The sequence below is a fragment of the Nothoprocta perdicaria genome, unplaced genomic scaffold, assembly GCF_003342845.1.
Source record: "Nothoprocta perdicaria isolate Ctin4 unplaced genomic scaffold, notPer1 scaffold_160, whole genome shotgun sequence".
In the NCBI taxonomy this organism is placed as follows: Eukaryota; Metazoa; Chordata; class Aves; order Tinamiformes; family Tinamidae; genus Nothoprocta; species Nothoprocta perdicaria.
This window is the reverse complement of record NW_020454761.1, coordinates 1,070,899-1,081,075: the sequence shown is the minus strand read 5'-3', so window position 1 is coordinate 1,081,075 and position 10,177 is coordinate 1,070,899.

Below are 10,177 nucleotides of genomic sequence, written 5' to 3'. Positions count from 1 at the left end.
TTTTTTTTTTTTTTTTTTTTTTTGAACACTGTGATATCTCTTCATAGGATTAACTTAAATATTTCAATACTGTCTCTGGGCTTGAAGAAAATTCCTTCCTCACCCTTTGCTTTACCCTCACAGATATTTTTACTAGAATTCTTGAATTCTTGATGGGGAAGGCGAGCCTGTAGTCCTTTTTAGGGCTTCTTTTTTTTTTTTCTTTTTGGATATAATAAATAATGCTGTACATTTCAGGTAGACTAATGAATATAGATAAATTTACAACAATGTCTTGCTGGCAGACAGATGGCAAAACATTCATTATTTCTCATCAGGCATCATGTGTCTTATGGAGTGACAAATAAGTGGGCAAAAATAAGTGATTTGTCATGGAAATGCAGATAATGGTTGTAAATCAGCAAATACAACAGATAGAAAATAACACAAAACTCAAAGAGTGACAGAGCTAGATTAGGTAGACTAACTTCAGAAAACCTTTTAGCTCTTAGGATTTTATTTTAAAAAATAATGATAATAATAATAAAAAACATTATATTTAAAAAAAAAAATGGAATTCTAAGTATACCCATAATTACTTTAAAAGGCCAGGGGTGATCATGATCTATGGTACTAAAAACAGTCTTCTTCTAGCAAACCTCAGACTATACAAAGTTAAAAACAGTGCAAACACAGCTATCTGCTGCAGCCAGGCTTCCCTCACTCATGGAAGGAAAGTCACAGCTGTGGTAGTCTTCTGCAGTGTTAGTGCAAGGACTTATACAAGCCAGTCCCAATCTGCTTAGTTCCAATTCAGACATTTTGGAGACTCAGTTGGTCCATCTTCTTTTATACAACATGTAGCTCAAGATGTATCTACACAGCCACTAGACTATTTGGGAGCAGAAATATACATAACTGCCAATGCTTACATTCCCAAATGTCTTCAAAAGAACCTCAGACCAAGGTAATAGGTGGAAACTAGKCTCTACCTGCAATTCAGAGACTGTAAGAAATCACTTAAATTRCCTCTAATCATTCCTCAGAGGCCCTCAGATAAACTCTTCTCTCCTCCCTTACCAGAGACAGAGTATGGCACCTCATATGTACCTTGAATCAATTGGTTGGAGTTAAACACCCTTTTATATTTTTATGGTTTCTATGGTAAGGTTTGAAATAGGGAGTCTAAATGACATCTGCTCTCTCATTAAATCACAACAGACAAGGAGGCTGTGGATGCCCACTCTTCCCAGGGGCATGATCCAATGACTGTGGCCAAGATTCTGGAATTGTGAAGAATACATGAGTAAAAGGAGTAATTGTGTCTGCTGCTTACGAAAGAACACCAGGCGAAAGGTACACAGACATCCAAAACAACTGAAATTCACTCAGAGATTAGCAGGGGGAAAAAAAAAACTCTTTCTTGTCCCCTTCTGAGGGTGTCAGTTTTAAACCATAATTGGAAGAATGGAGTCTGGAATGATGCTTAACTATATTCCAAAAAAAAAAAATATGAACTATTAACAGATGTCAGTAATATGCATAAATCCCTGATAACTTTAAGAGTAAGATCTCTGTACATTTGAACACCTAAAATTCACTAGGAGKTATCTGAGGACCAACCAGCCTACCAATTTGATTTCCAGACTAAGCTGGACTTCCTGAAAGTTTCCTCTGACCATCAAGGGTCCTACAGAGACCTATGAGAGTGAAGGAAAAGTGAGAGCCTTGACTAGATGTAGATTGCAGAGATTATCTCAGTGTGTATCATCTAATTAACTTGGAACTAGACCATACTTTTTCTTCAAGAGTGTTTTTAAGCTATGCAGAAGCATGGAAAAGCCAGGGTCTGCAGTAAACACTTTCCCATATTTTGACTACTAAGGAGTGCATCAGCCAAGTTTCTGAAACATCTTTCTCAGGAAAGTGAAAAGAAAGCCAATTCCTTCTCTCCAACATAATTTTCCACTCTAGCAGTTATAGGTAACAGATAGGCTTGGCAATAAGGATGCTTTCAGGAGATGATGGGCATGGAATCACAGGCCTAAGAGACCACAAGAAAGAAACATGCTCAGACAATTTCAGCAATGCCATCAAAAAATATCCTTAGCACATTGTAAAAATTAGACTCCCTGAGGCCCAAGAGCTATACATTARCTAACATACTTTCTTACACAGACCACATTTTTCTTTTTTATTACTTGGCATAATCATTTATAATGAATTAAGTTACCAGGCTCAGTGAAGGTAACATATAAGTCATTAGTTTCAATAATTGGTTCAATACGTCAGCATTGAGATAGATAGAAAAAATACTTTGACCAAAAGATAATGGAATGCATATTTTTTAGAGCTTTTCACTTCGAGGTTTTAATACCATTTGTATTATTCTTAGTATTAGCCTGGCAATTCAGAAATAAATATGTTTTTAGCTTTATTTTGGTTTTCATTTTACAATGATCCAGTTCCACAGGAGATGTAATTATCTGCATCAAAGGGATGTAGATTGTTAGACATGAGAAATCAGTGTGAAGGGACAGTTGGTCCAGCAGGATTTTTTTTTAAATTGAGAAGTTATAAAGGTCATAGGCGCTCCAGTCTAATGGAGACCAGCTTTCTTTTATAGATTTACCTTCACATTCACCACTTGAACACAAATAGAATATTTTGTCCACAGATAAGAAAGGTTGCTAGTGCATGCTTTTTCATTAATCAAGAGCTGCTCTGTATGAACAACTAAAATAAAAATAATCAAAGCCTATTTCTATCTGGGAGCACAACTGAGTCAAATACCAAACACCATTTTGAAGGACAACATAATTCCAGAAAAAAAATTAAAAGCAAAGGATGTTAGGTTTTGAAAAGTGTTAATCATAACAGAATAAGAAAAAAAAAATTGAATTCAAGCTACAGATGTTTGTTTTGTTTTGTTTTATATGAACTTTCTGAACCTCTGTTCCAAAGTGAAGATCATTTGGAAATATCGTAATGCCACAAGGACGTTACAACAAGGCACAAGGGCAACAGAGAGATGTCACCAATGCCATTTAGAAAATTGTTCCACTTATCAAATATGAACAGAATGGAAAAAGTAAATGTCACTTAATTCATTCAAGGTTTCATGTTCACTATTCATGATAAATCTTAGAGAAAGTGCTGTATATGCACTGATATACATATGTATAATTGCAAAAGAGAAAAAAAACAGTATATCTAAGGTATGATATATGTACATATATACGTATAATAGCATGAGCTTTCATTTTAGGGTATGCAAGCATAATGGCAGGTCACCATATGAAGAGAAGTTTGGACTCCTAGATGGTTGAGGAAATTCTTACCATGAAAACATATCAGAGTCAATGCCTTTTGCATTACCAGCATTGTAATATTCATTTTATAAAGGTTGCTCTCAATACAAATACCATCAAATTTTACTAGACTTCTGATAGCATTTGAGAAAACATGTCCTTGAATGAACACACCTGATAAGGGAGAATGTAAATTGCAATATGCAAAAAGAAGCTCTTACTTCTTAATTTTAGTTCTTGCCCTAGCCCACACTGGAAAGGCCATGAGTGAAATTTATTACAGACCACAAATTTTATATGTATATTTCATGGGATATTTGAAAAATATTTTTTACTATTTTAGAACTGCTGTGTGACTGAAAGCTTAAAAATTACCTTTTGTCTCAGAACATAGGCAAGGGCAGCTACGAACTTAAATACTAGGGGTGAGAGACTGAGAATGCTCTAGAGTCCAAGCCATAGTAATTTTTCAAATAATACTGTATTTTAGATTTAGACTTCTGATGCCCTGTCCTGCTAACCTTTACTCTTCTCTGTCTGCTCCAGCAGTATCATCATTGTATTTTCCCAGTGTTTACCTCCTTGTAGACTTCTTGAGCGATATAACAGAATAAACAYGTTAACAGGAATAATATGGATTTGCTATTGGGTATAGTGGGATACAAATTTACATGTAGACAGCTACCTTGCAGGGCGTACCTGGCCCTTTGCTAGGGTACTGCTTCTTTCCCACAGTATGGTAACCAAACTTTTTTGGACCACAAGCTCAGTGACTTCTGAAAGTTTCATGAGTTGGCTGAGGAATTTCAAGTAACTATGCTATCAGCTGGATATTACTTTCCAAGGAAGAAACTAACAAGCATTACTAATAAGAGCCTCAGGATTTCTCAGGAACTTTGTGACTAAAAATAGGAACCAAAGACTGCAAAAATCCAGAAGTCTGTGTAGTGCTCTATAGTTCAGAGGTCTCTGTGGAGTTATGCCATTATTTTGTTAATTAAAAATGCAGCTGTTGACATCTTCCTCTGTACATGAAGCCTTTTGTTTCAATCTACCTTCCAATAAAATGACTTGCACTGGCTGCTTTCCATTCTTCATTGTGGTGGCAAGATGCCTTTGAAATGCTGCTGACAGAAATATTCTATACTGTTCCTGCTACAGCCCCAAATTACCGGGGCTGCCTGATACTGAGCAGGTGTAGATAGAATAAAGAGGGTTGCCTGTCATTTCTATTGTGTTGCAAAAGGAGACTAGCAATGGCAATATTGCTTTCAGTCATGCCAGGATTTGTGGGAAACTGTATTCCCTCAAATTCAAATCATACGATTTTCAAATCATGAGACTCTTCAAGGGAGGCGGTGAGGAGGAGGGGGCGGCCTCTTTTCAGTGGTGGACAGCGATAGGACTAGAGGAAACGGCCACAAGCTGAGGCAACACAAGTTCCACAGGAACTTGAGAAAACACTTCTTGACAGTGAGGGTGACAGAGCCCTGGAACAGGCTGCCCAGGGAGGTTGTGGAGTCTCCTTTGGAGACCTTTAAAACCTGCCTGGACGCAGGCCTGTGCCACGTGCTCTAGGTGACCCTGCGTGAGCCGTGGGGTTGTCTAGATGACCTCTGAGGTCCCTTCCAACCCTAAGCATTCTATGATTCTATGATCCTATGAAACTGTAATGATAAATCTTCTGGTGAGGACATCTCCTCCTCCTGGGAGGTGGTGTTTTCCTGGAGAAAGGTTGACATCCTAAGTAGAATATAATAGTAGAATACATTAAGTAGAATATGTATTARTAGAATACTTAATGTATAAGTAGAATACAATAAGTGGAATACACATTTCTCTGTGCAGTAACTGTGCACTTTAAGGATCAGAAGATGCATACTAAGGATTGTGTAAGGATTTCCTTGGGGCCAAGTGAAAAACCCAGAAGCAAACATCCAGTTTTGATCCCCAGAAACCTCTCCTTGATCTCAGTGGTGCTACTATGAGTGAATACACATCTTTCTGCAGAGGTTTGCCCTTGCCCTCATTGTCTTGCAGCAAACACCCAGAGAAAGATGAATGAGGTTCTTTCATGATTTTCCCAGAAAGCACCTGGGGTCTGTATAAAATAATATACCCGATTAAGCCACATTTATAGGAAGATTTAGAGTCTGAGTCCACTACTTATGTTTATAAAAGGAAGATGCTGTGCACGTCAGCTCTCTGCAACACATGTGATATGAAGTCCCTGGCATATCCACATGCACACTTTTGGAAGCCACATCTGCTTCCAGGCTCCAACACTTCTGTCTCCTGGCCTTGGAGGGTCTCTCTAGAAGAGAGACTGAAGAAATGGTCCAGAAAATGGGCTATTCTCTGAGAGAAGTGAGGCAATTGATCCTCCAGCACATCTCTCCTCTCCTGTTACCACTCCACTGCCTGGAACATGCCACAGAAACAGGGTAGCACGGCCAGGAAAGCCCTCCCCTGGCTGACTGCTCCGACTGCTGAGCTGGCTAGCTATTTACAGCCTTCACCACAAACAGGCCCTCTTACAAGGTTTTAGTTTTAGATACTAGTTTTCAAATTGTAGAACTGGTATTTCTATAGGCAAAAGCACACCTGAAGAGCCAACTTGACTTGGACAACTACCGATCCACGCTGCATTTGCCAGCCCAGCTAGTCTACTCAGAGGACAGCAAATCCAGCCCCACACATGGATGCTCCCACGCCAGCGAAACCTGGGCTCAGCTCAATTAGACCAACAGGAAAGAGCCTGCCCGAGCTCAGCTCACATCATCCAGGGAGGTATCGCAAGCAGAGACCCCTTCCTCAGCACACAGTCACCCACACCAGGTGACTGCTCACTTATTCAAATGTCAGAGCCTTGCAATGTTGACCAAGGCTCATTTTACCCTTCTTAGCTTCTGTTTAATTTCCCATTCTTTCTTTGTGTAGTTTATAGACTGGAGCAGGGACTTAGATTTCAGCTAGAAACTCTCAATTTTAACATTATAAATTCTATGTAAGTTATAGAGTTACAAGCTACTTGAACACACATGCATATGTATAAGTGTGTATATATAATACATACTATATATACACAGATATATATTCACATGTTTATATATGCATATGTACATTTAAATATACACAAATTTGTAAGAACACTTGCAATACATGCATGGCTTTGACATGATAATAAGTTTTACCCAGCCTTAAACTACTAAATCTTGGCTTACTACTCACTTCATGAGGAATAGAGAGAGAAAAAGAAATGCTCCAATCATAAGAAATAAGACTTGTAAGAAATGTTCCTATCATGTGGTCACATCCAGTTGTGTTACACTATGGTCTGTCTTACATTAACACTATATTTCCAGAACAGAACCAGCCTGGAGAAAAAAAAAAGTAGCAAAGAATGCATTGAATCATCTTCAGTTTGTGTTAGAAACTGAGGCAGCCTCAGGGCTTTTCAGTCATGGCATTGCACCTTCACTGARTCTGTTCCAGTTCAAAATTCATCATGGCAGGCTGCAGCTAAGGCTGGCATAGATCTATTGGTGCAGTACTCCCACAAAGCATATTAATTTCATGCATGCTGGAGACATTAATGTAGAAATACTTTCTACAGAAAGAGTGCTATGTGCATTTGGTTTCAAAAAGTAAAAACAATCAGGTAARTTGTTTTTTTCTGCATCAGTTATTTCATCAGTGCTTATGTATCATTAAAAAGGATTTGCTTAGCTACATCGTCAAAAAGGACATTTCTAAGGAACCCTGAACTAGTCATTCCTGCAGAAAAGAGTTAGGGCTTAGGGAAGCAGCATGAAAAAGCCTAAATACAGGTTAGATATTTCATTAGTTATCAAGCTTTCATCTGTCTCGTTAGAATGAAGAGCAATGATTATCAGGAGCCCAGATTATCAGGTGCCAAAACTATGCAGGGAAGGTCGCAGTGCTGCAGGGAACAGGCCAAGTACTGCTGCGAAGGGTTGAGCCGGGGTGAGATGTAGTCTACCCACTGCTGAGAACTGTGCTGGTGCTGCCGACCATCTGGGGCTTGTGGGCAGGGTAAAGTTTTAATTCAGAAGGATACAGGGAGGGTTGAATGAAAAACATGTATATGCACACTCCCAAASAAGACCAAAGTCAAGCGGGACAAAGTGAAAGGTGGAGAGTCACCGGCATTCAGGAACCTCTCCTCTCTCTGAGGAGACTGTTCAGCCCTGGGGATCAGGTTTCACCATCAACCTAAATGTCAAGTATTTTAGTCAGAAAAACATACTTGCACTGAGTTACCTAATAGCTCCTTTGGGAAAGCAATTTTAAATGAATTTTGAATTATCTCATGACAASCAGAGATTTTTTTTTGGAAAACTAACAGACAAACTCGGCACTCTAATCCTCTCTAGATTGYTTTACCATGCATCTCTGCACTTAACAAAATTTAGCACTGATACAGCTGATTACTGCATTACAAATATGCCATTATAGTTTTGGCTGATGGACTTSCAACAGCTAGTAGTTTGGTTTATTACTTGTCTTTCCCTTTCCAGTTTTTCCATCTCTCCCCCACCAAAAAAGAAATCAATAAACAGGACTATCTAAKCTTATTTATAAAATAGATCCTGCAAACACTGAGATATTTTCTAGCCAGCTGCTCCGAGTAAGAAAAAATTTGTTTCTTAGCATCAGGTAATGCTATGAAAGAGCACCTAGCTCACTGACTAATGTGGAAAAAAACAGGGCCTCTCATAACCRTGGGAGTTTCCTGGATCAATAAAACCTTCCAGAGAGTCCAGTTGATCTTAGCTAACAGTTTTCTAGCACAAGTGAGAAAACCRAGTCACTTCCCATTTACTTTTATGGTGCTGAAGCTGCGGGTGGGCAGGCGGGCTGGCTTCCCAGAGCCGCGCTCCCTCTCACGTACAGGCCTTGCTTCTGCTTCACACGTCAGCAGGGCAAGAAAGGCAGGAAAGGAAACTAAAACACTCCCTCTTCCCCCCTCCTTTGTCAGAGCAACGCAGGCCTAGGAGGGCCAGCTGTGGCTGGGAACTTGGGAACTTGCATCCTCTGGAGATGCTCCATGAGTTTGGGCTGAGCCCCAAAAGCAGACTGTAGAGATCATCCAGAAGTYCTGATATCCAGAGTCACTGCAAAAGGCTCTTCTACTGAGATATGCTTCCAAGGTGCCCACAGATGCTCAGGCTGAAAGGGCATTCTGATGCCTTAAATCCCAGTACATGCCTGTCACAGACACTTTTTTCCCCCTCGCTCCCTATTCTGTGCTACATTTCTAAAAGAGCTGCAGGGAAACTCATCCCAAAAGGCTGGAAAAGGCAGACACAATTAAAATATAAATTTGATATATTTGTGACATCTAGCAAGTCCTCATATTCACTGGTCCCAGTTACAATGTATAATGACATAGGTTCCACTTTTGTTAAAAGGCAGAGAGAAAAATAGCCTGTTTTTTCTAGGTGGAATTAGCCATGAGCTTAAATTACATAAGAGTTTGAAACCCAGGCTATGTTTGTGAGGCAAAAAATAAATCTTCTGGGAAGGTCTGTAAAACCTCACACTACCAGGTTCACCCATCTCTAATTGAAACCTTTCCCCCAGCTTCATGGGGAAAAATTGCATGTCCTAGAAATGCTCTCCCTCCCACTGCTTGGTAAGTGGATTGCCTTCCTGCCTCAGGCAGCTTTTGGATTACATCCACTGTCAAACAAAGAGGTTTGTCTGGCACTAGAGCTTGACCATTCACATTCTTCTAGTGGTCCAAACCTTTCCTTATCTGGAGTTTTTCCATTTTATTCTGTAATATTTAAAGATATTTATTTCCTTCCTTGTGTACAATATGTCACCCTGGGTTCAAGATGCCGATATTGCAAGGACATTTTGACCAATGTGAAATAAAAGCTASCACAGGGAATTACTTCTTTGGTAACATCAATCAGGGCGTGATTCACAAATGGAGAAATTGATTTCACTGGGCCTTAATGGACTAAGCCAGGAACAAAATCTCTCCATTCATGATAGGGACAGGAGCTTGCTTTGTTTAAAATTTTTGTTTTTCCTTTTTAAACTGCTCTAAAAACTTCTTTAAAATCAGCCAAAATTATTCTTCCATTGGAAATAAAAAAACATTATCTTTGAAAAATAAATTAACTGAAAGATACTCTCAGGGAAAGAAAGCATCCCAGTTTCTCTATTGTTAAAATCTCAGCTAGATTTATTTTAAATTATTAATTAAATAAATACATTCTGTGATTATATTTAAAATCAGTTTAATTTTTCTATTTGTATCTGTTCAATGCTTGATAGAACATATACACACTCATACCTATTTTTTGCAAGTGCTGCCACAGGAGAACTAATGGCACAAATAAAAATCTTAATTTAATGCTGCTCTTTGCAATGAGATATGTAATTTTGGAAATGGGTAAGTTTGGTCCCAAATCAGCTCAAACMGATCCAAACTGGATGATACAAAGGACTGAAAAGGACATGAAGAAGGAATGAGGCTATCACTTATTCTCTCCTTGAGTCTGAAAGAGGTGACATACATGGATTTTTTTTGCGTGGCTAAGGCCAGGGTATTGCTGCCAGTAAAAGCATGAATTCAGTGATTTGATACACAAATGCATATTGAGCTAGTACTGTAAGCATTTCTTGTTTTTTTGTCTAGCTTAGGTCATTTTATTTGGACCTGAATTTAAACAGTAAAAATCTGTGTCAGTGCTGAACTGAGGATATGTCTACTAGGAGGTGTAAACTCCCAATGGAGCTGGTCCTCGTGGCCAAGAAGGCCAATGGGATCCTKGCTGCATCAGGAGGAGTGTTGCCAGCAGGTCAAGGGAGGGGATCCTGCCCCTCTCCTCAGCTCTGGTGAGGCTGCC